The 26,834-nt window shown below is 50.7% G+C and overlaps 7 non-coding genes across 7 annotated transcripts; all 7 read right to left on the bottom strand.

Moving 5' to 3' along the window:
* Positions 1 to 2,385: 2,385 nt before the first annotated feature.
* On the bottom strand, positions 2,386 to 2,526 carry LOC138496730 (U4 spliceosomal RNA). Its single transcript, XR_011278215.1, has one exon. It is a non-coding gene; the product is annotated as a U4 spliceosomal RNA (small nuclear RNA).
* Positions 2,527 to 6,034: 3,508 nt separating this feature from the next.
* Positions 6,035 to 6,175, bottom strand: LOC138496568 (U4 spliceosomal RNA). Its single transcript, XR_011278068.1, has one exon. It is a non-coding gene; the product is annotated as a U4 spliceosomal RNA (small nuclear RNA).
* A 3,508-nt stretch (positions 6,176 to 9,683) lies between these two features.
* LOC138496571 (U4 spliceosomal RNA) lies at positions 9,684 to 9,824 on the bottom strand. The gene has a single exon (XR_011278070.1). It is a non-coding gene; the product is annotated as a U4 spliceosomal RNA (small nuclear RNA).
* A 3,508-nt stretch (positions 9,825 to 13,332) lies between these two features.
* LOC138496765 (U4 spliceosomal RNA) lies at positions 13,333 to 13,473 on the bottom strand. The gene has a single exon (XR_011278247.1). It is a non-coding gene; the product is annotated as a U4 spliceosomal RNA (small nuclear RNA).
* Positions 13,474 to 16,981: 3,508 nt separating this feature from the next.
* Positions 16,982 to 17,122, bottom strand: LOC138496572 (U4 spliceosomal RNA). Its single transcript, XR_011278071.1, has one exon. It is a non-coding gene; the product is annotated as a U4 spliceosomal RNA (small nuclear RNA).
* A 3,508-nt stretch (positions 17,123 to 20,630) lies between these two features.
* Positions 20,631 to 20,771, bottom strand: LOC138496573 (U4 spliceosomal RNA). The gene has a single exon (XR_011278072.1). It is a non-coding gene; the product is annotated as a U4 spliceosomal RNA (small nuclear RNA).
* A 3,508-nt stretch (positions 20,772 to 24,279) lies between these two features.
* LOC138496574 (U4 spliceosomal RNA) lies at positions 24,280 to 24,420 on the bottom strand. The gene has a single exon (XR_011278073.1). It is a non-coding gene; the product is annotated as a U4 spliceosomal RNA (small nuclear RNA).
* Between the last annotated feature and the right edge of the window lie 2,414 nt (positions 24,421 to 26,834).

A 26,834-nucleotide genomic window follows, 5' to 3' on the forward strand; every position in this document is an offset into this window, starting at 1 on the left:
AACACATAGTCAAGTGCACTCTGGGGGACACAGTCTACCGGTGCGGTCCTCCTGTCACATTTAGCTGCAATGTGACAGCCATGGGTACATCAAAGCATCTCTGAAGGGGGAAGGCAACGCCTTCCTCCGGCCCTGGTCAGCCTACTTAAAATAGCAAAGGCTCCATCGATATGCCCTGCCTATTGTTAGGTTCTCTCTGATGGCAGCGCATACTGATGAGAGTTAAGTGAAGCAGGCCTGCCAAGAGGCCTGTTCACAGAACTAACACAGGGCAGGAAACCCCAACACCTTTTTCATATGCAATGTGTCAGCTTGAAGCTAGCTCCCACCCCTCTGTATGAAGGCCATTGAATGTCATGTGTGGAACAACTGTTTACAGTAGGCAACCGCTGCAGGGCCACCCCCTTTCAGAGGGAAGATATATGTGATTTGATGCAGACAGTCTGTTCTCGAGCTCAATTAACCAGAGAGCCACTTTGATCCACAGGAGACAGGAAGATGGGTGCGGCTTAGTAGTACATGTTGTCACCCCTTACCTTTCCTGTTGCAAAGCACTCTGGTCATGACCTTACGCATGACAGAAGATTGGTGGTGGGGACCCAGGATTGGGTCTTTAAGGTAGGCTTAGCATGCTCCAATCACTGGGGCCCATTTGGCTTTAAAAGAGGGCTGAGCCCCTCACTGAGCAGATCATCCGACGACTTCAAAAGGAGTACGAAGAAGGACTCATTCGGACCCTCGGTGATGGTACAGTCTGCCTCACGGCTTCCGCCAGTGAAGGAAGTCCAGGATTTCCAAGAGGGAAGCAAAATACCTCCCAAAACATCTCCCAGGGAACAGAGGGAGATACCCGACTCAGAGGATCCATCAAGCAGCACCAGAACCGGTACCCAGCCAGCACACAGCGTGCCCTGCTAGGTTAAGCCAGCAAGCTTCCTAGGTGGGAAGTGCCAGAGAGTCTCTGAACAAAGGACAAGGCCGTTGCCGGCAAACACTCTTCTCAGCTTTGGGTCGGCCGCCTTAAACGTCGACCCAAGCATTGAGAAGAAGCTCGGAGGAGTGCCACAACAAGCATCAACCAGCGTCCATCTTTTAAGGACTTTTTCGAAGCAGTCGAGCTCTCAAACTGCGACCGGCTGCACCACTGTGGCTGTTCTCACGCTGCAGTCACTAAAGCCGTCTGAGAACCCTCGACCAGCGTTCCAGATCCACCAACCAGCACACAGACAACGATTCTTCACCCCGAGCCGCCGGGTAGGGCAACCGTCCGCCCAGCCTCGCTTACCAAACTGCCTGCCAACTGATATCCGCATCTGTCGTCCCTCTTGAACTCTGTCGCCGGAGCTACAAAGCATGCTGGAAGCCACTCGATGCTGTCGAGTACCAAGATCATCTCAAACACAAGTTACATTGTGGTTCTGTCCCCCTGGTCCTTCTCCGAAGGCCGTTAGTGACATTTACGACCTCTTGCTCCCTTGCTGCTGCAACCAAATAACCTTGAACAGTTCAGACTGATTGCTTTACCGACTGCACTCCTGTCAGTATCCAGAGTGCATCCCTCTCCTTTGTGAAACTGTCTGTCCCCTGTTTTCCTTTATAGGGTGGGTTGTATTTTGTAGTGTGTTAGAACTGTCTGTTGTTAATACTAAAGTAGATATTTGTATACAACCCTGACTGGACAGTCCCTTTTATCAGTGGGTCACAATTGTTTTTTCGCTCTGTTGCAACTAACCAGCCTGACGTTCCGTCCACTGTTCGGACCCCTTCCGGTGTACTAGAGGTGTGGGACTGATTGATGGTCTAGAAAGCGATATTCCTCCCTGGACCACTAGTGCCCCGGAAGTTGATTCGTCACACCAAGAGAGGTCGGGTTGTTGACTCCACGTGAATATGTGTCTATAGAATGCATGGGAACAGAAATGCCCTTTTGCCTCTCTTGGGAAGACTGAGATGGTGAGCGAAGGCCAAAGGTAAAGCGACCCCTCTGCTGCGGTTGGCTTCAGTGGCAGCCAGACCTCCCTGAGTAACCATCCAACAATCTGATGACTTTCGCAAGAGCAGATGTGGCAAAGAGGATCGAAGGCAGACAGGTCACTGTCTGCTAGGTTCTGAAAGCTCATGGTTTTCATGTCGTGAGATCAGGAAGGCAGCGAGACAACTGAGGCGCTTAATGCACCTGCTGCATGGTCACGGTTCCATAGACTTCGCTGCGCCGCTTGGAGTTTACGAATGCGCTAGCTTCTGGAAGTAAACCCCTTTGTTGAGGGTAGGCCACGAGAGAACAAAGAATAGAAGGGATGGGTTCCGAAAAACACACCCCTCTTGCTAGGTCTTCTCCAGTGGAGTAAAAGCGTCATTGTCTCCTTTTCAAACAAATCGGTTCAGCCTCCGTAGAGACTGTCAAAAATTACCAATTCCAGCTATATTTCAAGCTGTCATGGCGGGGTATTGGGTAAAGTTTTCAATAAGCAATAATCGCGCCTCGATTAAACCTCATGAGCTACGATACTGCCACTGCGCAAAGCTAAAGCACCTGACCCAGAGGCCCGTGCGCCCCGGGAATGGATTCCCATTTAACTTGCACTGATCCCAGCAAGCTCCATCCTGAGCATCCTTTGTCAAACTCATAAAACCGCCTGGATTCCAGTGCCGAGATTTGTTGAGGTGAACACCTGTATCATCTTGCGCTCACCAAACTGACAGCAAATATAGTAGCAAGGTATGCATAGGATTCTGGGAGTAAACATGCAAATGAGCAGGCTGCTACCTGTGCGCTCTTTCCCTTAGCATGATCGGTGGCCTGTTGGCAAGTGACCCCGCCCTCCTGAGAGATTATTGGGCAGGCCGCTACCAAGGCAACATGGGAGAGGCTTGAGAATGCAAAGAGCCATTGGAGGCTTGCACAGGAGCGAGGACAGCATCGAGAAATGGGCTCCTTTGGGGACAGGTGAAGTGATGCTCCACCAGGACGACCAGCTGTTTCTGCAGTGCAGCCAGGACATTGACAAGAAGTGAATCAATTTGTCTCTGAGCGTTCCAACTGTTGACCAAACCATTACAATTTCGATACATTTCCATGCCATCACATACCTACCTGTTTGTGATAATTGCACTTGTCCTTGAAAATAGACCCGATTTTGCAGGGGACTCTGGGAAAAGTGAAAAGGTCCTATGTAATTCACGTCTTGTACCCTGTCTCATAGGGCGGACCCTGCAATTCTACTTCCACTCCACTGCCAAAAATGAAGCGGCCTTGCCCTGTTCAGGCTTTTTGCTGTAGCCCCTGGGCCTTTGCAGAGCCATCTGCTTAGTGTGGCTCTGCCACTGAGGTCAGAAGAGAACATTTAGCCTGGGAAACGGCTGTCTGTGTGTGCAGCTTGGAGAAGACACTGTTGCCATGGGAAAGACATGCCTGTTTGCTGTGCAAATGAAGTGCAGACACAGACAGAAGAGACCACTTTACTGGTAGGAATTGAAGAACCTGACCAAGAGTGAGGAATTAGACCATCCGCACGGGGAGTGTGCGCTCCGCCTGGGCTGGTTTGATACTTTTAAAAAAGAAATGGAATGTTGGTAGGTAAACCTCCTGGAAATGTGTGGGGCTATTCCGCACACATTTCCCAATGGACACTGCACAACAAACACATAGTCAAGTGCACTCTGGGGGACACAGTCTACCGGTGCGGTCCTCCTGTCACATTTAGCTGCAATGTGACAGCCATGGGTACATCAAAGCATCTCTGAAGGGGGAAGGCAACGCCTTCCTCCGGCCCTGGTCAGTCTACTTAAAATAGCAAAGGCTCCATCGATATGCCCTGCCTATTGTTAGGTTCTCTCTGATGGCAGCGCATACTGATGAGAGTTAAGTGAAGCAGGCCTGCCAAGAGGCCTGTTCGCAGAACTAACACAGGGCAGGAAACCCCAACACCTTTTTCATATGCAATGTGTCAGCTTGAAGCTAGCTCCCACCCCTCTGTATGAAGGCCATTGAATGTCATGTGTGGAACAACTGTTTACAGTAGGCAACCGCTGCAGGGCCACCCCCTTTCAGAGGGAAGATATATGTGATTTGATGCAGACAGTCTGTTCTCGAGCTCAATTAACCAGAGAGCCACTTTGATCCACAGGAGACAGGAAGATGGGTGCGGCTTAGTAGTACATGTTGTCACCCCTTACCTTTCCTGCTGCAAAGCACTCTGGTCATGACCTTACGCATGACAGAAGATTGGTGGTGGGGACCCAGGATTGGGTCTTTAAGGTAGGCTTAGCATGCTCCAATCACTGGGGCCCATTTGGCTTTAAAAGAGGGCTGAGCCCCTCACTGAGCAGATCATCCGACGACTTCAAAAGGAGTACGAAGAAGGACTCATTCGGACCCTCGGTGATGGTACAGTCTGCCTCACGGCTTCCGCCAGTGAAGGAAGTCCAGGATTTCCAAGAGGGAAGCAAAATACCTCCCAAAACATCTCCCAGGGAACAGAGGGAGATACCCGACTCAGAGGATCCATCAAGCAGCACCAGAACCGGTACCCAGCCAGCACACAGCGTGCCCTGCTAGGTTAAGCCAGCAAGCTTCCTAGGTGGGAAGTGCCAGAGAGTCTCTGAACAAAGGACAAGGCCGTTGCCGGCAAACACTCTTCTCAGCTTTGGGTCGGCCACCTTAAACGTCGACCCAAGCATTGAGAAGAAGCTCGGAGGAGTGCCACAACAAGCATCAACCAGCGTCCATCTTTTAAGGACTTTTTCGAAGCAGTCGAGCTCTCAAACTGCGACCGGCTGCACCACTGTGGCTGTTCTCACGCTGCAGTCACTAAAGCCGTCTGAGAACCCTCGATCAGCGTTCCAGATCCACCAACCAGCACACAGACAACGATTCTTCACCCCGAGCCGCCGGGTAGGGCAGCCTGCAGCCGTCCGCCCAGCCTCGCTTACCAAACTGCCTGCCAACTGATATCCGCATCTGTCGTCCCTCTTGAACTCTGTCGCCGGAGCTACAAAGCATGCTGGAAGCCACTCGATGCTGTCGAGTACCAAGATCATCTCAAACACCAGTTACATTGTGGTTCTGTCCCCCTGGTCCTTCTCCGAAGGCCCTTAGTGACATTTACGACCTCTTGCTCCCTTGCTGCTGCAACCAAATAACCTTGAACAGTTCAGACTGATTGCTTTACCGACTGCACTCCTGTCAGTATCCAGAGTGCATCCCTCTCCTTTGTGAAACTGTCTGTCCCCTGTTTTCCTTTATAGGGTGGGTTGTATTTTGTAGTGTGTTAGAACTGTCTGTTGTATTAATACTAAAGTAGATATTTGTATACAACCTTGACTGGACAGTCCCTTTTATCAGTGGGTCACAATTGTTTTTTCGCTCTGTTGCAACTAACCAGCCTGACGTTCCGTCCACTGTTCGGACCCCTTCCGGTGTACTAGAGGTGTGGGACTGATTGATGGTCTAGAAAGCGATATTCCTCCCTGGACCACTAGTGCCCCGGAAGTTGATTCGTCACACCAAGAGAGGTCGGGTTGTTGACTCCACGTGAATATGTGTCTATAGAATGCATGGGGACAGAAATGCCCTTTTGCCTCTCTTGGGAAGACTGAGATGGTGAGCGAAGGCCAAAGGTAAAGCGACCCCTCTGCTGCGGTTGGCTTCAGTGGCAGCCAGACCTCCCTGAGTAACCATCCAACAATCTGATGACTTTCGCAAGAGCAGATGTGGCAAAGAGGATCGAAGGCAGACAGGTCACTGTCTGCTAGGTTCTGAAAGCTCATGGTTTTCATGTCGTGAGATCAGGAAGGCAGCGAGACAACTGAGGCGCTTAATGCACCTGCTGCATGGTCACGGTTCCATAGACTTCGCTGCGCCGCTTGGAGTTTACGAATGCGCTAGCTTCTGGAAGTAAACCCCTTTGTTGAGGGTAGGCCACGAGAGAACAAAGAATAGAAGGGATGGGTTCCGAAAAACACACCCCTCTTGCTAGGTCTTCTCCAGTGGAGTAAAAGCGTCATTGTCTCCTTTTCAAACAAATCGGTTCAGCCTCCGTAGAGACTGTCAAAAATTACCAATTCCAGCTATATTTCAAGCTGTCATGGCGGGGTATTGGGTAAAGTTTTCAATAAGCAATAATCGCGCCTCGGTTAAACCTCATGAGCTACGATACTGCCACTGCGCAAAGCTAAAGCACCTGACCCAGAGGCCCGTGCGCCCCGGGAATGGATTCCCATTTAACTTGCACTGATCCCAGCAAGCTCCATCCTGAGCATCCTTTGTCAAACTCATAAAACCGCCTGGATTCCAGTGCCGAGATTTGTTGAGGTGAACACCTGTATCATCTTGCGCTCACCAAACTGACAGCAAATATAGTAGCAAGGTATGCATAGGATTCTGGGAGTAAACATGCAAATGAGCAGGCTGCTACCTGTGCGCTCTTTCCCTTAGCATGATCGGTGGCCTGTTGGCAAGTGACCCCGCCCTCCTGAGAGATTATTGGGCAGGCCGCTGCCAAGGCAACATGGGAGAGGCTTGAGAATGCAAAGAGCCATTGGAGGATTGCACAGGAGCGAGGACAGCATCGAGAAATGGGCTCCTTTGGGGACAGGTGAAGTGATGCTCCACCAGGACGACCAGCTGTTTCTGCAGTGCAGCCAGGACATTGACAAGAAGTGAATCAATTTGTCTCTGAGCGTTCCAACTGTTGACCAAACCATTACAATTTCGATACATTTCCATGCCATCACATACCTACCTGTTTGTGATAATTGCACTTGTCCTTGAAAATAGACCCGATTTTGCAGGGGACTCTGGGAAAAGTGAAAAGGTCCTATGTAATTCACGTCTTGTGCCCTGTCTCATAGGGCGGACCCTGCAATTCTACTTCCACTCCACTGCCAAAAATGAAGCGGCCTTGCCCTGTTCAGACTTTTTGCTGTAGCCCCTGGGCCTTTGCAGAGCCATCTGCTTAGTGTGGCTCTGCCACTGAGGTCAGAAGAGAACATTTAGCCTGAGAAACGGCTGTCTGTGTGTGCAGCTTGGAGAAGACACTGTTGCCATGGGAAAGACATGCCTGTTTGCTGTGCAAATGAAGTGCAGACACAGACAGAAGAGACCACTTGACTGGTAGGAATTGAAGAACCTGACCAAGAGTGAGGAATTAGACCATCCGCACGGGGAGTGTGCGCTCCGCCTGGGCTGGTTTGATACTTTTAAAAAAGAAATGGAATGTTGGTAGGTAAACCTCCTGGAAATGTGTGGGGCTATCCCGCACACATTTCCCAATGGACACTGCACAACAAACACATAGTCAAGTGCACTCTGGGGGACACAGTCTACCGGTGCGGTCCTCCTGTCACATTTAGCTGCAATGTGACAGCCATGGGTACATCAAAGCATCTCTGAAGGGGGAAGGCAACGCCTTCCTCCGGCCCTGGTCAGCCTACTTAAAATAGCAAAGGCTCCATCGATATGCCCTGCCTATTGTTAGGTTCTCTCTGATGGCAGCGCATACTGATGAGAGTTAAGTGACGCAGGCCTGCCAAGAGGCCTGTTCACAGAACTAACACAGGGCAGGAAACCCCAACACCTTTTTCATATGCAATGTGTCAGCTTGAAGCTAGCTCCCACCCCTCTGTATGAAGGCCATTGAATGTCATGTGTGGAACAACTGTTTACAGTAGGCAACCGCTGCAGGGCCACCCCCTTTCAGAGGGAAGATATATGTGATTTGATGCAGACAGTCTGTTCTCGAGCTCAATTAACCAGAGAGCCACTTTGATCCACAGGAGACAGGAAGATGGGTGCGGCTTAGTAGTACATGTTGTCACCCCTTACCTTTCCTGTTGCAAAGCACTCTGGTCATGACCTTACGCATGACAGAAGATTGGTGGTGGGGACCCAGGATTGGGTCTTTAAGGTAGGCTTAGCATGCTCCAATCACTGGGGCCCATTTGGCTTTAAAAGAGGGCTGAGCCCCTCACTGAGCAGATCATCCGACGACTTCAAAAGGAGTACGAAGAAGGACTCATTCGGACCCTTGGTGATGGTACAGTCTGCCTCACGGCTTCCGCCAGTGAAGGAAGTCCAGGATTTCCAAGAGGGAAGCAAAATACCTCCCAAAACATCTCCCAGGGAACAGAGGGAGATACCCGACTCAGAGGATCCATCAAGCAGCACCAGAACCGGTACCCAGCCAGCACACAGCGTGCCCTGCTAGGTTAAGCCAGCAAGCTTCCTAGGTGGGAAGTGCCAGAGAGTCTCTGAACAAAGGAGAAGGCCGTTGCCGGCAAACACTCTTCTCAGCTTTGGGTCGGCCGCCTTAAACGTCGACCCAAGCATTGAGAAGAAGCTCGGAGGAGTGCCACAACAAGCATCAACCAGCGTCCATCTTTTAAGGACTTTTTCGAAGCAGTCGAGCTCTCAAACTGCGACCGGCTGCACCACTGTGGCTGTTCTCACGCTGCAGTCACTAAAGCCGTCTGAGAACCCTCGACCAGCGTTCCAGATCCACCAACCAGCACACAGACAACGATTCTTCACCCCGAGCCGCCGGGTAGGGCAGCCTGCAGCCTTCCGCCCAGCCTCGCTTACCAAACTGCCTGCCAACTGATATCCGCATCTGTCGTCCCTCTTGAACTCTGTCGCCGGAGCTACAAAGCATGCTGGAAGCCACTCGATGCTGTCGAGTACCAAGATCATCTCAAACACCAGTTACATTGTGGTTCTGTCCCCCTGGTCCTTCTCCGAAGGCCCTTAGTGACATTTACGACCTCTTGCTCCCTTGCTGCTGCAACCAAATAACCTTGAACAGTTCAGACTGATTGCTTTACCGACTGCACTCCTGTCAGTATCCAGAGTGCATCCCTCTCCTTTGTGAAACTGTCTGTCCCCTGTTTTCCTTTATAGGGTGGGTTGTATTTTGTAGTGTGTTAGAACTGTCTGTTGTATTAATACTAAAGTAGATATTTGTATACAACCTTGACTGGACAGTCCCTTTTATCAGTGGGTCACAATTGTTTTTTCGCTCTGTTGCAACTAACCAGCCTGACGTTCCGTCCACTGTTCGGACCCCTTCCGGTGTACTAGAAGTGTGGGACTGATTGATGGTCTAGAAAGCGATATTCCTCCCTGGACCACTAGTGCCCCGGAAGTTAATTCGTCACACCAAGAGAGGTCGGGTTGTTGACTCCACGTGAATATGTGTCTATAGAATGCATGGGGACAGAAATGCCCTTTTGCCTCTCTTGGGAAGACTGAGATGGTGAGCGAAGGCCAAAGGTAAAGCGACCCCTCTGCTGCGGTTGGCTTCAGTGGCAGCCAGACCTCCCTGAGTAACCATCCAACAATCTGATGACTTTCGCAAGAGCAGATGTGGCAAAGAGGATCGAAGGCAGACAGGTCACTGTCTGCTAGGTTCTGAAAGCTCATGGTTTTCATGTCGTGAGATCAGGAAGGCAGCGAGACAACTGAGGCGCTTAATGCACCTGCTGCATGGTCACGGTTCCATAGACTTCGCTGCGCCGCTTGGAGTTTACGAATGCGCTAGCTTCTGGAAGTAAACCCCTTTGTTGAGGGTAGGCCACGAGAGAACAAAGAATAGAAGGGATGGGTTCCGAAAAACACACCCCTCTTGCTAGGTCTTCTCCAGTGGAGTAAAAGCGTCATTGTCTCCTTTTCAAACAAATCGGTTCAGCCTCCGTAGAGACTGTCAAAAATTACCAATTCCAGCTATATTTCAAGCTGTCATGGCGGGGTATTGGGTAAAGTTTTCAATAAGCAATAATCGCGCCTCGGTTAAACCTCATGAGCTACGATACTGCCACTGCGCAAAGCTAAAGCACCTGACCCAGAGGCCCGTGCGCCCCGGGAATGGATTCCCATTTAACTTGCACTGATCCCAGCAAGCTCCATCCTGAGCATCCTTTGTCAAACTCATAAAACCGCCTGGATTCCAGTGCCGAGATTTGTTGAGGTGAACACCTGTATCATCTTGCGCTCACCAAACTGACAGCAAATATAGTAGCAAGGTATGCATAGGATTCTGGGAGTAAACATGCAAATGAGCAGGCTGCTACCTGTGCGCTCTTTCCCTTAGCATGATCGGTGGCCTGTTGGCAAGTGACCCCGCCCTCCTGAGAGATTATTGGGCAGGCCGCTGCCAAGGCAACATGGGAGAGGCTTGAGAATGCAAAGAGCCATTGGAGGATTGCACAGGAGCGAGGACAGCATCGAGAAATGGGCTCCTTTGGGGACAGGTGAAGTGATGCTCCACCAGGACGACCAGCTGTTTCTGCAGTGCAGCCAGGACATTGACAAGAAGTGAATCAATTTGTCTCTGAGCGTTCCAACTGTTGACCAAACCATTACAATTTCGATACATTTCCATGCCATCACATACCTACCTGTTTGTGATAATTGCACTTGTCCTTGAAAATAGACCCGATTTTGCAGGGGACTCTGGGAAAAGTGAAAAGGTCCTATGTAATTCACGTCTTGTACCCTGTCTCATAGGGCGGACCCTGCAATTCTACTTCCACTCCACTGCCAAAAATGAAGCGGCCTTGCCCTGTTCAGGCTTTTTGCTGTAGCCCCTGGGCCTTTGCAGAGCCATCTGCTTAGTGTGGCTCTGCCACTGAGGTCAGAAGAGAACATTTAGCCTGAGAAACGGCTGTCTGTGTGTGCAGCTTGGGGAAGACACTGTTGCCATGGGAAAGACATGCCTGTTTGCTGTGCAAATGAAGTGCAGACACAGACAGAAGAGACCACTTGACTGGTAGGAATTGAAGAACCTGACCAAGAGTGAGGAATTAGACCATCCGCACGGGGAGTGTGCGCTCCGCCTGGGCTGGTTTGATACTTTTAAAAAAGAAATGGAATGTTGGTAGGTAAACCTCCTGGAAATGTGTGGGGCTATCCCGCACACATTTCCCAATGGACACTGCACAACAAACACATAGTCAAGTGCACTCTGGGGGACACAGTCTACCGGTGCGGTCCTCCTGTCACATTTAGCTGCAATGTGACAGCCATGGGTACATCAAAGCATCTCTGAAGGGGGAAGGCAACGCCTTCCTCCGGCCCTGGTCAGCCTACTTAAAATAGCAAAGGCTCCATCGATATGCCCTGCCTATTGTTAGGTTCTCTCTGATGGCAGCGCATACTGATGAGAGTTAAGTGAAGCAGGCCTGCCAAGAGGCCTGTTCACAGAACTAACACAGGGCAGGAAACCCCAACACCTTTTTCATATGCAATGTGTCAGCTTGAAGCTAGCTCCCACCCCTCTGTATGAAGGCCATTGAATGTCATGTGTGGAACAACTGTTTACAGTAGGCAACCGCTGCAGGGCCACCCCCTTTCAGAGGGAAGATATATGTGATTTGATGCAGACAGTCTGTTCTCGAGCTCAATTAACCAGAGAGCCACTTTGATCCACAGGAGACAGGAAGATGGGTGCGGCTTAGTAGTACATGTTGTCACCCCTTACCTTTCCTGTTGCAAAGCACTCTGGTCATGACCTTACGCATGACAGAAGATTGGTGGTGGGGACCCAGGATTGGGTCTTTAAGGTAAGCTTAGCATGCTCCAATCACTGGGGCCCATTTGGCTTTAAAAGAGGGCTGAGCCCCTCACTGAGCAGATCATCCGACGACTTCAAAAGGAGTACGAAGAAGGACTCATTCGGACCCTCGGTGATGGTAAAGTCTGCCTCACGGCTTCCGCCAGTGAAGGAAGTCCAGGATTTCCAAGAGGGAAGCAAAATACCTCCCAAAACATCTCCCAGGGAACAGAGGGAGATACCCGACTCAGAGGATCCATCAAGCAGCACCAGAACCGGTACCCAGCCAGCACACAGCGTGCCCTGCTAGGTTAAGCCAGCAAGCTTCCTAGGTGGGAAGTGCCAGAGAGTCTCTGAACAAAGGACAAGGCCGTTGCCGGCAAACACTCTTCTCAGCTTTGGGTCGGCCGCCTTAAACGTCGACCCAAGCATTGAGAAGAAGCTCGGAGGAGTGCCACAACAAGCATCAACCAGCGTCCATCTTTTAAGGACTTTTTCGAAGCAGTCGAGCTCTCAAACTGCGACCGGCTGCACCACTGTGGCTGTTCTCACGCTGCAGTCACTAAAGCCGTCTGAGAACCCTCGACCAGCGTTCCAGATCCACCAACCAGCACACAGACAACGATTCTTCACCCCGAGCCGCCGGGTAGGGCAGCCTGCAGCCGTCCGCCCAGCCTCGCTTACCAAACTGCCTGCCAACTGATATCCGCATCTGTCGTCCCTCTTGAACTCTGTCGCCGGAGCTACAAAGCATGCTGGAAGCCACTCGATGCTGTCGAGTACCAAGATCATCTCAAACACCAGTTACATTGTGGTTCTGTCCCCCTGGTCCTTCTCCGAAGGCCCTTAGTGACATTTACGACCTCTTGCTCCCTTGCTGCTGCAACCAAATAACCTTGAACAGTTCAGACTGATTGCTTTACCGACTGCACTCCTGTCAGTATCCAGAGTGCATCCCTCTCCTTTGTGAAACTGTCTGTCCCCTGTTTTCCTTTATAGGGTGGGTTGTATTTTGTAGTGTGTTAGAACTGTCTGTTGTATTAATACTAAAGTAGATATTTGTATACAACCTTGACTGGACAGTCCCTTTTATCAGTGGGTCACAATTGTTTTTTCGCTCTGTTGCAACTAACCAGCCTGACGTTCCGTCCACTGTTCGGACCCCTTCCGGTGTACTAGAGGTGTGGGACTGATTGATGGTCTAGAAAGCGATATTCCTCCCTGGACCACTAGTACCCCGGAAGTTGATTCGTCACACCAAGAGAGGTCGGGTTGTTGACTCCACGTGAATATGTGTCTATAGAATGCATGGGGACAGAAATGCCCTTTTGCCTCTCTTGGGAAGACTGAGATGGTGAGCGAAGGCCAAAGGTAAAGCGACCCCTCTGCTGCGGTTGGCTTCAGTGGCAGCCAGACCTCCCTGAGTAACCATCCAACAATCTGATGACTTTCGCAAGAGCAGATGTGGCAAAGAGGATCGAAGGCAGACAGGTCACTGTCTGCTAGGTTCTGAAAGCTCATGGTTTTCATGTCGTGAGATCAGGAAGGCAGCGAGACAACTGAGGCGCTTAATGCACCTGCTGCATGGTCACGGTTCCATAGACTTCGCTGCGCCGCTTGGAGTTTACGAATGCGCTAGCTTCTGGAAGTAAACCCCTTTGTTGAGGGTAGGCCACGAGAGAACAAAGAACAGAAGGGATGGGTTCCGAAAAACACACCCCTCTTGCTAGGTCTTCTCCAGTGGAGTAAAAGCGTCATTGTCTCCTTTTCAAACAAATCGGTTCAGCCTCCGTAGAGACTGTCAAAAATTACCAATTCCAGCTATATTTCAAGCTGTCATGGCGGGGTATTGGGTAAAGTTTTCAATAAGCAATAATCGCTCCTCGGTTAAACCTCATGAGCTACGATACTGCCACTGCGCAAAGCTAAAGCACCTGACCCAGAGGCCCGTGCGCCCCGGGAATGGATTCCCATTTAACTTGCACTGATCCCAGCAAGCTCCATCCTGAGCATCCTTTGTCAAACTCATAAAACCGCCTGGATTCCAGTGCCGAGATTTGTTGAGGTGAACACCTGTATCATCTTGCGCTCACCAAACTGACAGCAAATATAGTAGCAAGGTATGCATAGGATTCTGGGAGTAAACATGCAAATGAGCAGGCTGCTACCTGTGCGCTCTTTCCCTTAGCATGATCAGTGGCCTGTTGGCAAGTGACCCCGCCCTCCTGAGAGATTATTGGGCAGGCCGCTGCCAAGGCAACATGGGAGAGGCTTGAGAATGCAAAGAGCCATTGGAGGATTGCACAGGAGCGAGGACAGCATCGAGAAATGGGCTCCTTTGGGGACAGGTGAAGTGATGCTCCACCAGGACGACCAGCTGTTTCTGCAGTGCAGCCAGGACATTGACAAGAAGTGAATCAATTTGTCTCTGAGCGTTCCAACTGTTGACCAAACCATTACAATTTCGATACATTTCCATGCCATCACATACCTACCTGTTTGTGATAATTGCACTTGTCCTTGAAAATAGACCCGATTTTGCAGGGGACTCTGGGAAAAGTGAAAAGGTCCTATGTAATTCACGTCTTGTACCCTGTCTCATAGGGCGGACCCTGCAATTCTACTTCCACTCCACTGCCAAAAATGAAGCGGCCTTGCCCTGTTCAGGCTTTTTGCTGTAGCCCCTGGGCCTTTGCAGAGCCATCTGCTTAGTGTGGCTCTGCCACTGAGGTCAGAAGAGAACATTTAGCCTGAGAAACGGCTGTCTGTGTGTGCAGCTTGGAGAAGACACTGTTGCCATGGGAAAGACATGCCTGTTTGCTGTGCAAATGAAGTGCAGACACAGACAGAAGAGACCACTTGACTGGTAGGAATTGAAGAACCTGACCAAGAGTGAGGAATTAGACCATCCGCACGGGGAGTGTGCGCTCCGCCTGGGCTGGTTTGATACTTTTAAAAAAGAAATGGAATGTTGGTAGGTAAACCTCCTGGAAATGTGTGGGGCTATTCCGCACACATTTCCCAATGGACACTGCACAACAAACACATAGTCAAGTGCACTCTGGGGGACACAGTCTACCGGTGCGGTCCTCCTGTCACATTTAGCTGCAATGTGACAGCCATGGGTACATCAAAGCATCTCTGAAGGGGGAAGGCAACGCCTTCCTCCGGCCCTGGTCAGCCTACTTAAAATAGCAAAGGCTCCATCGATATGCCCTGCCTATTGTTAGGTTCTCTCTGATGGCAGCGCATACTGATGAGAGTTAAGTGAAGCAGGCCTGCCAAGAGGCCTGTTCACAGAACTAACACAGGGCAGGAAACCCCAACACCTTTTTCATATGCAATGTGTCAGCTTGAAGCTAGCTCCCACCCCTCTGTATGAAGGCCATTGAATGTCATGTGTGGAACAACTGTTTACAGTAGGCAACCGCTGCAGGGCCACCCCCTTTCAGAGGGAAGATATATGTGATTTGATGCAGACAGTCTGTTCTCGAGCTCAATTAACCAGAGAGCCACTTTGATCCACAGGAGACAGGAAGATGGGTGCGGCTTAGTAGTACATGTTGTCACCCCTTACCTTTCCTGTTGCAAAGCACTCTGGTCATGACCTTACGCATGACAGAAGATTGGTGGTGGGGACCCAGGATTGGGTCTTTAAGGTAGGCTTAGCATGCTCCAATCACTGGGGCCCATTTGGCTTTAAAAGAGGGCTGAGCCCCTCACTGAGCAGATCATCCGACGACTTCAAAAGGAGTACGAAGAAGGACTCATTCGGACCCTCGGTGATGGTACAGTCTGCCTCACGGCTTCCGCCAGTGAAGGAAGTCCAGGATTTCCAAGAGGGAAGCAAAATACCTCCCAAAACATCTCCCAGGGAACAGAGGGAGATACCCGACTCAGAGGATCCATCAAGCAGCACCAGAACCGGTACCCAGCCAGCACACAGCGTGCCCTGCTAGGTTAAGCCAGCAAGCTTCCTAGGTGGGAAGTGCCAGAGAGTCTCTGAACAAAGGACAAGGCCGTTGCCGGCAAACACTCTTCTCAGCTTTGGGTCGGCCGCCTTAAACGTCGACCCAAGCATTGAGAAGAAGCTCGGAGGAGTGCCACAACAAGCATCAACCAGCGTCCATCTTTTAAGGACTTTTTCGAAGCAGTCGAGCTCTCAAACTGCGACCGGCTGCACCACTGTGGCTGTTCTCACGCTGCAGTCACTAAAGCCGTCTGAGAACCCTCGACCAGCGTTCCAGATCCACCAACCAGCACACAGACAACGATTCTTCACCCCGAGCCGCCGGGTAGGGCAGCCTGCAGCCGTCCGCCCAGCCTCGCTTACCAAACTGCCTGCCAACTGATATCCGCATCTGTCGTCCCTCTTGAACTCTGTCGCCGGAGCTACAAAGCATGCTGGAAGCCACTCGATGCTGTCGAGTACCAAGATCATCTCAAACACCAGTTACATTGTGGTTCTGTCCCCCTGGTCCTTCTCCGAAGGCCCTTAGTGACATTTACGACCTCTTGCTCCCTTGCTGCTGCAACCAAATAACCTTGAACAGTTCAGACTGATTGCTTTACCGACTGCACTCCTGTCAGTATCCAGAGTGCATCCCTCTCCTTTGTGAAACTGTCTGTCCCCTGTTTTCCTTTATAGGGTGGGTTGTATTTTGTAGTGTGTTAGAACTGTCTGTTGTATTAATACTAAAGTAGATATTTGTATACAACCTTGACTGGACAGTCCCTTTTATCAGTGGGTCACAATTGTTTTTTCGCTCTGTTGCAACTAACCAGCCTGACGTTCCGTCCACTGTTCGGACCCCTTCCGGTGTACTAGAGGTGTGGGACTGATTGATGGTCTAGAAAGCGATATTCCTCCCTGGACCACTAGTGCCCCGGAAGTTGATTCGTCACACCAAGAGAGATCGGGTTGTTGACTCCACGTGAATATGTGTCTATAGAATGCATGGGGACAGAAATGCCCTTTTGCCTCTCTTGGGAAGACTGAGATGGTGAGCGAAGGCCAAAGGTAAAGCGACCCCTCTGCTGCGGTTGGCTTCAGTGGCAGCCAGACCTCCCTGAGTAACCATCCAACAATCTGATGACTTTCGCAAGAGCAGATGTGGCAAAGAGGATCGAAGGCAGACAGGTCACTGTCTGCTAGGTTCTGAAAGCTCATGGTTTTCATGTCGTGAGATCAGGAAGGCAGCGAGACAACTGAGGCGCTTAATGCACCTGCTGCATGGTCACGGTTCCATAGACTTCGCTGCGCCGCTTGGAGTTTACGAATGCGCTAGCTTCTGGAAGTAAACCCCTTTGTTGAGGGTAGGCCACGAGAGAACAAAGAATAGAAGGGATGGGTTCCGAAAAACACACCCCTCTTGCTAGGTCTTCTCCAGTGGAGTAAAAGCGTCATTGTCTCCTTTTCAAACAAATCGGTTCAGCCTCCGTAGAGACTGTCAAAAATTACCAATTCCAGCTATATTTCAAGCTGTCATGGCGGGGTATTGGGTAAAGTTTTCAATAAGCAATAATCGCGCCTCGGTTAAACCTCATGAGCTACGATACTGCCACTGCGCAAAGCTAAAGCACCTGACCCAGAGGCCCGTGCGCCCCGGGAATGGATTCCCATTTAACTTGCACTGATCCCAGCAAGCTCCATCCTGAGCATCCTTTGTCAAACTCATAAAACCGCCTGGATTCCAGTGCCGAGATTTGTTGAGGTGAACACCTGTATCATCTTGCGCTCACCAAACTGACAGCAAATATAGTAGCAAGGTATGCATAGGATTCTGGGAGTAAACATGCAAATGAGCAGGCTGCTACCTGTGCGCTCTTTCCCTTAGCATGATCGGTGGCCTGTTGGCAAGTGACCCCGCCCTCCTGAGAGATTATTGGGCAGGCCGCTGCCAAGGCAACATGGGAGAGGCTTGAGAATGCAAAGAGCCATTGGAGGATTGCACAGGAGCGAGGACAGCATCGAGAAATGGGCTCCTTTGGGGACAGGTGAAGTGATGCTCCACCAGGACGACCAGCTGTTTCTGCAGTGCAGCCAGGACATTGACAAGAAGTGAATCAATTTGTCTCTGAGCGTTCCAACTGTTGACCAAACCATTACAATTTCGATACATTTCCATGCCATCACATACCTACCTGTTTGTGATAATTGCACTTGTCCTTGAAAATAGACCCGATTTTGCAGGGGACTCTGGGAAAAGTGAAAAGGTCCTATGTAATTCACGTCTTGTACCCTGTCTCATAGGGCGGACCCTGCAATTCTACTTCCACTCCACTGCCAAAAATGAAGCGGCCTTGCCCTGTTCAGGCTTTTTGCTGTAGCCCCTGGGCCTTTGCAGAGCCATCTGCTTAGTGTGGCTCTGCCACTGAGGTCAGAAGAGAACATTTAGCCTGAGAAACGGCTGTCTGTGTGTGCAGCTTGGAGAAGACACTGTTGCCATGGGAAAGACATGCCTGTTTGCTGTGCAAATGAAGTGCAGACACAGACAGAAGAGACCACTTGACTGGTAGGAATTGAAGAACCTGACCAAGAGTGAGGAATTAGACCATCCGCACGGGGAGTGTGCGCTCCGCCTGGGCTGGTTTGATACTTTTAAAAAAGAAATGGAATGTTGGTAGGTAAACCTCCTGGAAATGTGTGGGGCTATTCCACACACATTTCCCAATGGACACTGCACAACAAACACATAGTCAAGTGCACTCTGGGGGACACAGTCTACCGGTGCGGTCCTCCTGTCACATTTAGCTGCAATGTGACAGCCATGGGTACATCAAAGCATCTCTGAAGGGGGAAGGCAACGCCTTCCTCCGGCCCTGGTCAGCCTACTTAAAATAGCAAAGGCTCCATCGATATGCCCTGCCTATTGTTAGGTTCTCTCTGATGGCAGCGCATACTGATGAGAGTTAAGTGAAGCAGGCCTGCCAAGAGGCCTGTTCACAGAACTAACACAGGGCAGGAAACCCCAACACCTTTTTCATATGCAATGTGTCAGCTTGAAGCTAGCTCCCACCCCTCTGTATGAAGGCCATTGAATGTCATGTGTGGAACAACTGTTTACAGTAGGCAACCGCTGCAGGGCCACCCCCTTTCAGAGGGAAGATATATGTGATTTAATGCAGACAGTCTGTTCTCGAGCTCAATTAACCAGAGAGCCACTTTGATCCACAGGAGACAGGAAGATGGGTGCGGCTTAGTAGTACATGTTGTCACCCCTTACCTTTCCTGTTGCAAAGCACTCTGGTCATGACCTTACGCATGACAGAAGATTGGTGGTGGGGACCCAGGATTGGGTCTTTAAGGTAGGCTTAGCATGCTCCAATCACTGGGGCCCATTTGGCTTTAAAAGAGGGCTGAGCCCCTCACTGAGCAGATCATCCGACGACTTCAAAAGGAGTACGAAGAAGGACTCATTCGGACCCTCGGTGATGGTACAGTCTGCCTCACGGCTTCCGCCAGTGAAGGAAGTCCAGGATTTCCAAGAGGGAAGCAAAATACCTCCCAAAACATCTCCCAGGGAACAGAGGGAGATACCCGACTCAGAGGATCCATCAAGCAGCACCAGAACCGGTACCCAGCCAGCACACAGCGTGCCCTGCTAGGTTAAGCCAGCAAGCTTCCTAGGTGGGAAGTGCCAGAGAGTCTCTGAACAAAGGACAAGGCCGTTGCCGGCAAACACTCTTCTCAGCTTTGGGTCGGCCGCCTTAAACGTCGACCCGAGCATTGAGAAGAAGCTCGGAGGAGTGCCACAACAAGCATCAACCAGCGTCCATCTTTTAAGGACTTTTTCGAAGCAGTCGAGCTCTCAAACTGCGACCGGCTGCACCACTGTGGCTGTTCTCACGCTGCAGTCACTAAAGCCGTCTGAGAACCCTCGACCAGCGTTCCAGATCCACCAACCAGCACACAGACAACGATTCTTCACCCCGAGCCGCCGGGTAGGGCAGCCTGCAGCCGTCCGCCCAGCCTCGCTTACCAAACTGCCTGCCAACTGATATCCGCATCTGTCGTCCCTCTTGAACTCTGTCGCCGGAGCTACAAAGCATGCTGGAAGCCACTCGATGCTGTCGAGTACCAAGATCATCTCAAACACCAGTTACATTGTGGTTCTGTCCCCCTGGTCCTTCTCCGAAGGCCCTTAGTGACATTTACGACCTCTTGCTCCCTTGCTGCTGCAACCAAATAACCTTGAACAGTTCAGACTGATTGCTTTACCGACTGCACTCCTGTCAGTATCCAGAGTGCATCCCTCTCCTTTGTGAAACTGTCTGTCCCCTGTTTTCCTTTATAGGGTGGGTTGTATTTTGTAGTGTGTTAGAACTGTCTGTTGTATTAATACTAAAGTAGATATTTGTATACAACCTTGACTGGACAGTCCCTTTTATCAGTGGGTCACAATTGTTTTTTCGCTCTGTTGCAACTAACCAGCCTGACGTTCCGTCCACTGTTCGGACCCCTTCCGGTGTACTAGAGGTGTGGGACTGATTGATGGTCTAGAAAGCGATATTCCTCCCTGGACCACTAGTGCCCCGGAAGTTGATTCGTCACACCAAGAGAGGTCGGGTTGTTGACTCCACGTGAATATGTGTCTATAGAATGCATGGGGACAGAAATGCCCTTTTGCCTCTCTTGGGAAGACTGAGATGGTGAGCGAAGGCCAAAGGTAAAGCGACCCCTCTGCTGCGGTTGGCTTCAGTGGCAGCCAGACCTCCCTGAGTAACCATCCAACAATCTGATGACTTTCGCAAGAGCAGATGTGGCAAAGAGGATCGAAGGCAGACAGGTCACTGTCTGCTAGGTTCTGAAAGCTCATGGTTTTCATGTCGTGAGATCAGGAAGGCAGCGAGACAACTGAGGCGCTTAATGCACCTGCTGCATGGTCACGGTTCCATAGACTTCGCTGCGCCGCTTGGAGTTTACGAATGCGCTAGCTTCTGGAAGTAAACCCCTTTGTTGAGGGTAGGCCACGAGAGAACAAAGAATAGAAGGGATGGGTTCCGAAAAACACACCCCTCTTGCTAGGTCTTCTCCAGTGGAGTAAAAGCGTCATTGTCTCCTTTTCAAACAAATCGGTTCAGCCTCCGTAGAGACTGTCAAAAATTACCAATTCCAGCTATATTTCAAGCTGTCATGGCGGGGTATTGGGTAAAGTTTTCAATAAGCAATAATCGCGCCTCGGTTAAACCTCATGAGCTACGATACTGCCACTGCGCAAAGCTAAAGCACCTGACCCAGAGGCCCGTGCGCCCCGGGAATGGATTCCCATTTAACTTGCACTGATCCCAGCAAGCTCCATCCTGAGCATCCTTTGTCAAACTCATAAAACCGCCTGGATTCCAGTGCCGAGATTTGTTGAGGTGAACACCTGTATCATCTTACGCTCACCAAACTGACAGCAAATATAGTAGCAAGGTATGCATAGGATTCTGGGAGTAAACATGCAAATGAGCAGGCTGCTACCTGTGCGCTCTTTCCCTTAGCATGATCGGTGGCCTGTTGGCAAGTGACCCCGCCCTCCTGAGAGATTATTGGGCAGGCCGCTGCCAAGGCAACATGGGAGAGGCTTGAGAATGCAAAGAGCCATTGGAGGATTGCACAGGAGCGAGGACAGCATCGAGAAATGGGCTCCTTTGGGGACAGGTGAAGTGATGCTCCACCAGGACGACCAGCTGTTTCTGCAGTGCAGCCAGGACATTGACAAGAAGTGAATCAATTTGTCTCTGAGCGTTCCAACTGTTGACCAAACCATTACAATTTCGATACATTTCCATGCCATCACATACCTACCTGTTTGTGATAATTGCACTTGTCCTTGAAAATAGACCCGATTTTGCAGGGGACTCTGGGAAAAGTGAAAAGGTCCTATGTAATTCACGTCTTGTACCCTGTCTCATAGGGCGGACCCTGCAATTCTACTTCCACTCCACTGCCAAAAATGAAGCGGCCTTGCCCTGTTCAGGCTTTTTGCTGTAGCCCCTGGGCCTTTGCAGAGCCATCTGCTTAGTGTGGCTCTGCCACTGAGGTCAGAAGAGAACATTTAGCCTGAGAAACGGCTGTCTGTGTGTGCAGCTTGGAGAAGACACTGTTGCCATGGGAAAGACATGCCTGTTTGCTGTGCAAATGAAGTGCAGACACAGACAGAAGAGACCACTTGACTGGTAGGAATTGAAGAACCTGACCAAGAGTGAGGAATTAGACCATCCGCACGGGGAGTGTGCGCTCCGCCTGGGCTGGTTTGATACTTTTAAAAAAGAAATGGAATGTTGGTAGGTAAACCTCCTGGAAATGTGTGGGGCTATTCCACACACATTTCCCAATGGACACTGCACAACAAACACATAGTCAAGTGCACTCTGGGGGACACAGTCTACCGGTGCGGTCCTCCTGTCACATTTAGCTGCAATGTGACAGCCATGGGTACATCAAAGCATCTCTGAAGGGGGAAGGCAACGCCTTCCTCCGGCCCTGGTCAGCCTACTTAAAATAGCAAAGGCTCCATCGATATGCCCTGCCTATTGTTAGGTTCTCTCTGATGGCAGCGCATACTGATGAGAGTTAAGTGAAGCAGGCCTGCCAAGAGGCCTGTTCACAGAACTAACACAGGGCAGGAAACCCCAACACCTTTTTCATATGCAATGTGTCAGCTTGAAGCTAGCTCCCACCCCTCTGTATGAAGGCCATTGAATGTCATGTGTGGAACAACTGTTTACAGTAGGCAACCGCTGCAGGGCCACCCCCTTTCAGAGGGAAGATATATGTGATTTAATGCAGACAGTCTGTTCTCGAGCTCAATTAACCAGAGAGCCACTTTGATCCACAGGAGACAGGAAGATGGGTGCGGCTTAGTAGTACATGTTGTCACCCCTTACCTTTCCTGTTGCAAAGCACTCTGGTCATGACCTTACGCATGACAGAAGATTGGTGGTGGGGACCCAGGATTGGGTCTTTAAGGTAGGCTTAGCATGCTCCAATCACTGGGGCCCATTTGGCTTTAAAAGAGGGCTGAGCCCCTCACTGAGCAGATCATCCGACGACTTCAAAAGGAGTACGAAGAAGGACTCATTCGGACCCTCGGTGATGGTACAGTCTGCCTCACGGCTTCCGCCAGTGAAGGAAGTCCAGGATTTCCAAGAGGGAAGCAAAATACCTCCCAAAACATCTCCCAGGGAACAGAGGGAGATACCCGACTCAGAGGATCCATCAAGCAGCACCAGAACCGGTACCCAGCCAGCACACAGCGTGCCCTGCTAGGTTAAGCCAGCAAGCTTCCTAGGTGGGAAGTGCCAGAGAGTCTCTGAACAAAGGACAAGGCCGTTGCCGGCAAACACTCTTCTCAGCTTTGGGTCGGCCGCCTTAAACGTCGACCCGAGCATTGAGAAGAAGCTCGGAGGAGTGCCACAACAAGCATCAACCAGCGTCCATCTTTTAAGGACTTTTTCGAAGCAGTCGAGCTCTCAAACTGCGACCGGCTGCACCACTGTGGCTGTTCTCACGCTGCAGTCACTAAAGCCGTCTGAGAACCCTCGACCAGCGTTCCAGATCCACCAACCAGCACACAGACAACGATTCTTCACCCCGAGCCGCCGGGTAGGGCAGCCTGCAGCCGTCCGCCCAGCCTCGCTTACCAAACTGCCTGCCAACTGATATCCGCATCTGTCGTCCCTCTTGAACTCTGTCGCCGGAGCTACAAAGCATGCTGGAAGCCACTCGATGCTGTCGAGTACCAAGATCATCTCAAACACCAGTTACATTGTGGTTCTGTCCCCCTGGTCCTTCTCCGAAGGCCCTTAGTGACATTTACGACCTCTTGCTCCCTTGCTGCTGCAACCAAATAACCTTGAACAGTTCAGACTGATTGCTTTACCGACTGCACTCCTGTCAGTATCCAGAGTGCATCCCTCTCCTTTGTGAAACTGTCTGTCCCCTGTTTTCCTTTATAGGGTGGGTTGTATTTTGTAGTGTGTTAGAACTGTCTGTTGTATTAATACTAAAGTAGATATTTGTATACAACCTTGACTGGACAGTCCCTTTTATCAGTGGGTCACAATTGTTTTTTCGCTCTGTTGCAACTAACCAGCCTGACGTTCCGTCCACTGTTCGGACCCCTTCCGGTGTACTAGAGGTGTGGGACTGATTGATGGTCTAGAAAGCGATATTCCTCCCTGGACCACTAGTGCCCCGGAAGTTGATTCGTCACACCAAGAGAGGTCGGGTTGTTGACTCCACGTGAATATGTGTCTATAGAATGCATGGGGACAGAAATGCCCTTTTGCCTCTCTTGGGAAGACTGAGATGGTGAGCGAAGGCCAAAGGTAAAGCGACCCCTCTGCTGCGGTTGGCTTCAGTGGCAGCCAGACCTCCCTGAGTAACCATCCAACAATCTGATGACTTTCGCAAGAGCAGATGTGGCAAAGAGGATCGAAGGCAGACAGGTCACTGTCTGCTAGGTTCTGAAAGCTCATGGTTTTCATGTCGTGAGATCAGGAAGGCAGCGAGACAACTGAGGCGCTTAATGCACCTGCTGCATGGTCACGGTTCCATAGACTTCGCTGCGCCGCTTGGAGTTTACGAATGCGCTAGCTTCTGGAAGTAAACCCCTTTGTTGAGGGTAGGCCACGAGAGAACAAAGAATAGAAGGGATGGGTTCCGAAAAACACACCCCTCTTGCTAGGTCTTCTCCAGTGGAGTAAAAGCGTCATTGTCTCCTTTTCAAACAAATCGGTTCAGCCTCCGTAGAGACTGTCAAAAATTACCAATTCCAGCTATATTTCAAGCTGTCATGGCGGGGTATTGGGTAAAGTTTTCAATAAGCAATAATCGCGCCTCGGTTAAACCTCATGAGCTACGATACTGCCACTGCGCAAAGCTAAAGCACCTGACCCAGAGGCCCGTGCGCCCCGGGAATGGATTCCCATTTAACTTGCACTGATCCCAGCAAGCTCCATCCTGAGCATCCTTTGTCAAACTCATAAAACCGCCTGGATTCCAGTGCCGAGATTTGTTGAGGTGAACACCTGTATCATCTTACGCTCACCAAACTGACAGCAAATATAGTAGCAAGGTATGCATAGGATTCTGGGAGTAAACATGCAAATGAGCAGGCTGCTACCTGTGCGCTCTTTCCCTTAGCATGATCGGTGGCCTGTTGGCAAGTGACCCCGCCCTCCTGAGAGATTATTGGGCAGGCCGCTGCCAAGGCAACATGGGAGAGGCTTGAGAATGCAAAGAGCCATTGGAGGATTGCACAGGAGCGAGGACAGCATCGAGAAATGGGCTCCTTTGGGGACAGGTGAAGTGATGCTCCACCAGGACGACCAGCTGTTTCTGCAGTGCAGCCAGGACATTGACAAGAAGTGAATCAATTTGTCTCTGAGCGTTCCAACTGTTGACCAAACCATTACAATTTCGATACATTTCCATGCCATCACATACCTACCTGTTTGTGATAATTGCACTTGTCCTTGAAAATAGACCCGATTTTGCAGGGGACTCTGGGAAAAGTGAAAAGGTCCTATGTAATTCACGTCTTGTACTCTGTCTCATAGGGCGGACCCTGCAATTCTACTTCCACTCCACTGCCAAAAATGAAGCGGCCTTGCCCTGTTCAGGCTTTTTGCTGTAGCCCCTGGGCCTTTGCAGAGCCATCTGCTTAGTGTGGCTCTGCCACTGAGGTCAGAAGAGAACATTTAGCCTGAGAAACGGCTGTCTGTGTGTGCAGCTTGGAGAAGACACTGTTGCCATGGGAAAGACATGCCTGTTTGCTGTGCAAATGAAGTGCAGACACAGACAGAAGAGACCACTTGACTGGTAGGAATTGAAGAACCTGACCAAGAGTGAGGAATTAGACCATCCGCACGGGGAGTGTGCGCTCCGCCTGGGCTGGTTTGATACTTTTAAAAAAGAAATGGAATGTTGGTAGGTAAACCTCCTGGAAATGTGTGGGGCTATTCCGCACACATTTCCCAATGGACACTGCACAACAAACAGATAGTCAAGTGCACTCTGGGGGACACAGTCTACCGGTGCGGTCCTCCTGTCACATTTAGCTGCAATGTGACAGCCATGGGTACATCAAAGCATCTCTGAAGGGGGAAGGCAACGCCTTCCTCCGGCCCTGGTCAGCCTACTTAAAATAGCAAAGGCTCCATCGATATGCCCTGCCTATTGTTAGGTTCTCTCTGATGGCAGCGCATACTGATGAGAGTTAAGTGAAGCAGGCCTGCCAAGAGGCCTGTTCACAGAACTAACACAGGGCAGGAAACCCCAACACCTTTTTCATATGCAATGTGTCAGCTTGAAGCTAGCTCCCACCCCTCTGTATGAAGGCCATTGAATGTCATGTGTGGAACAACTGTTTACAGTAGGCAACCGCTGCAGGGCCACCCCCTTTCAGAGGGAAGATATATGTGATTTGATGCAGACAGTCTGTTCTCGAGCTCAATTAACCAGAGAGCCACTTTGATCCACAGGAGACAGGAAGATGGGTGCGGCTTAGTAGTACATGTTGTCACCCCTTACCTTTCCTGTTGCAAAGCACTCTGGTCATGACCTTACGCATGACAGAAGATTGGTGGTGGGGACCCAGGATTGGGTCTTTAAGGTAGGCTTAGCATGCTCCAATCACTGGGGCCCATTTGGCTTTAAAAGAGGGCTGAGCCCCTCACTGAGCAGATCATCCGACGACTTCAAAAGGAGTACGAAGAAGGACTCATTCGGACCCTCGGTGATGGTACAGTCTGCCTCACGGCTTCCGCCAGTGAAGGAAGTCCAGGATTTCCAAGAGGGAAGCAAAATACCTCCCAAAACATCTCCCAGGGAACAGAGGGAGATACCCGACTCAGAGGATCCATCAAGCAGCACCAGAACCGGTACCCAGCCAGCACACAGCGTGCCCTGCTAGGTTAAGCCAGCAAGCATCCTAGGTGGGAAGTGCCAGAGAGTCTCTGAACAAAGGACAAGGCCGTTGCCGGCAAACACTCTTCTCAGCTTTGGGTCGGCCGCCTTAAACGTCGACCCAAGCATTGAGAAGAAGCTCGGAGGAGTGCCACAACAAGCATCAACCAGCGTCCATCTTTTAAGGACTTTTTCGAAGCAGTCGAGCTCTCAAACTGCGACCGGCTGCACCACTGTGGCTGTTCTCACGCTGCAGTCACTAAAGCCGTCTGAGAACCCTCGACCAGCGTTCCAGATCCACCAACCAGCACACAGACAAAGATTCTTCACCCCGAGCCGCCGGGTAGGGCAGCCTGCAGCCGTCCGCCCAGCCTCGCTTACCAAACTGC

The sequence above is a fragment of the Ambystoma mexicanum genome, chromosome 10 (assembly GCF_040938575.1).
Source record: "Ambystoma mexicanum isolate Mex_15411 chromosome 10, UKY_AmexF1_1, whole genome shotgun sequence".
In the NCBI taxonomy this organism is placed as follows: Eukaryota; Metazoa; Chordata; class Amphibia; order Caudata; family Ambystomatidae; genus Ambystoma; species Ambystoma mexicanum.